This window comes from Zingiber officinale, chromosome 1A (assembly GCF_018446385.1).
Source record: "Zingiber officinale cultivar Zhangliang chromosome 1A, Zo_v1.1, whole genome shotgun sequence".
Taxonomy (NCBI): Eukaryota; Viridiplantae; Streptophyta; class Magnoliopsida; order Zingiberales; family Zingiberaceae; genus Zingiber; species Zingiber officinale.
In genome coordinates, this window is record NC_055987.1 from 86311038 (window position 1) to 86313840 (window position 2803).

The following is a 2803-nucleotide window of genomic DNA, read 5'->3' on the forward strand; positions in this document are numbered from 1 at the left end:
AGGTAAAATGCTTTTATGTTTTTAAAATTTTCTATTTTTAGAATTTCAAAATAGTTTTAGCATTAGACTAGAATAATTCCTTAGAAATCATATTCCCCTAGGGCTAGTACTTGAGCATTTCACCAACACCCTAGGATTCCCTTATTTGTGATTGTCAAACATAAAAAGGGGTGAGATGCATAGGCAGATTGCCTGGACTTAAGATGCTTATGTCAGTGCATTGATATGTCTGGGCATTAATTAAATACCAAACAGATATTAATCAAGTTAAGTCATTCAGTTTAGTCAAGCACTATCTGATGCTATCCTCTAAATAGTCAGTGAGTAGCTAACTGGTTAGACAAATTTTATAATATCAGGTTCAGTGGGAGGATAACCATTTTTATACTTATTTTAAATTATTTCTTACAAAATACCTATTTTTTAAATCAAGTATGTGAGATACGGCAAAATAAAATAACCTATAATGATTTATGGAATTTTTTAGACATTTTTCTGGATTTATTTGGAGGACTTATGATAGTGTTTAAAGGGATAATGGAAATCACCATTTGAGAGGCTTATTAGGGAGTTAATTAGGTGGAGTAATTAAACCCTACCTATATAAATAAGAAGCTACAGTAACTCGAGCCCTAAAGGCCGCCTCATTCCCTTCGTGTCCACTCCGCCGAAAACGCCCGATTCCCCTCGAGCTCACCCTATCCGCCGACGGGGTCAGCATCGACGCACTCCCGCCATCGATCGTCGGCGCTTGGTTGCGAGACGAGTCTCCGACCTCCTCCACGTTTGATCGGAGGCCTCATCTGCAGCGTTCCCTTCAAAACGCCACTACTCGCGAATAATCCATGGTCGAGAGAGCAGGTCTGAGCTCTAGGGACGCCGGAGATTGAATCGTCGTTCCAGAGCTCGGAGCTGGTGGAGGATCTGCACCTCAGGAAGATATCTCGACTTCCCGAGCCTTAGGGCCGAGCCAAATTCATCGGGATCTCTGTTCCGCTTGAGGTATGTACTATCGTGGAGGTAAATTAAGGTGAGAATGGTTTAGATTAGGGTTTCTTAGCTATGAAGACCTGTGATTTGATGCCAGGTTGGGAGGATTGTATGGATTGAGGTATTGTTGTGGTAGTGGCTTGCTGGGAAGGGCTCGATCACAATTCCAGCAGCTGTTTTTCACTCGGGAAACATCAGGTAAGGTCTGCACCACTCCAGGAGTTCGATTTGTAGATCTAGGTGATGAATTCGGTGAGAATTGGGTGTAGATTAATGTGATTGTACCAATTGTAGCCTTGTGGAAACATTGGATTGCAGGTTTGATAACGAATCCTACGTTGAGTGTGGGGATCAGATCTGAGATTGTGGGAGGTGATTAAGGTATGTTCTGTTCAGGTAATAAATTATAGTGATCCTGTTAGAAGTTTAGAAATTTGTTAGTATTGTTCTCAGAAGATTGATAGCTGTAGATGTGGTTAAAGAATGTGACCATTTCTTGTACTGTATCAGTTCATATGGAATCCATGCATGTTTAGAATTCCTCTTGTTGATCAGTTTCAGCTAGAATTGTGGGATCTGTGGGCACAGACAGATTAAGGATTGGGTCTAGTTTTAAGTAGTTCAGTGTGGTTTCGTTTGGATAATAAATGGAACTCGGATCCAATTGTAACGTCCCAAATTTCCTCAATTAGAGTCCTAAAAGTAATTTAAAAATATTTGAAAATGTTATAGAAATATTCTAGGGATTTTTAGAAATTTTTAGAGTATTTTTATATAATTTTTGGAGGTCGTTTGGTATTTTTACTAAACGAAGGAAGTTTCGACAAAAAAATGTCTATGCCGAGAATTGAACCCATGACCTTTGACTCGGTCAAAACCCGGCTGACCAGGTGTGCAAACAGATTTTTCTGTTTAGAAAAGGTAGCGAATTTATTTAAGATAGTTAACAGAATATTTGATTATAAAGGGATAAGTTGATCTTGGATTTGTTTGCTTAGAAAAGGTAGCGAATTTATTTAAGATAGTTAACAGAATATTATAAAAGAGATAAGTTGATGTTGGATTTGTTTGTTTAGAAAAAGTAGAAAATTTATTTAAGATAATTAACAGAATATTGGATTATAAAAGGGATAAGTTGATGTTGGATTTGTTTGTTTAGAAAAAGTAGCAAATTTATTTAAGATAATTAACAGAATATTGGAATATAAAAGGGGATAAGTTGATGCTCTATTTTCCCTTGACTTAAACCATTCTCTCCTTCTCTTCTGCGTACAATGGCGGAGCTCGGGCAGAAAATGAAAGGGAGTTAGGGTATCATCTCCGGCGGCCGACCAAGGTCCTAGATGCCCTTTTTGTTCGGTTGTGAGTCCAAGAATCAAGGTAAGTGTTTCCTCACCTGCAGTAGAGTAGCTTCGGATTCGTGTTGGCTTCTCGTTTTGATTTTTAAGGGAGTTAGGTTTTGTGCTTGCTGCCGTGTGTTCCAAGGAGAGAAAGGGGATGATTTGTATAAGTTTGAGCATGTAGTTTGGATTCCTTTGCCTCTATGATCAAGTACATCAGATTCAGACATGTTTAGATTTGGGCATTTGTGTTCGATCAAATTGTTGCACTTTCCTTGTGTTTAGTTGCCGTGAGTTTCAAAGAAGGAGCATGTAGGGGGTTGAGCACGTTGAGCATTCGGTTCTTTATGACTTTCTGCCGTGGCATTCAGTTTCAAATTTAGTTTGGTGCATAAAGTTTCAGATATAGTTTCGTGCATGTTTATGCTAGTATAAATGCATTCAGATTTACTGTACATTATGTTTTTATGTAT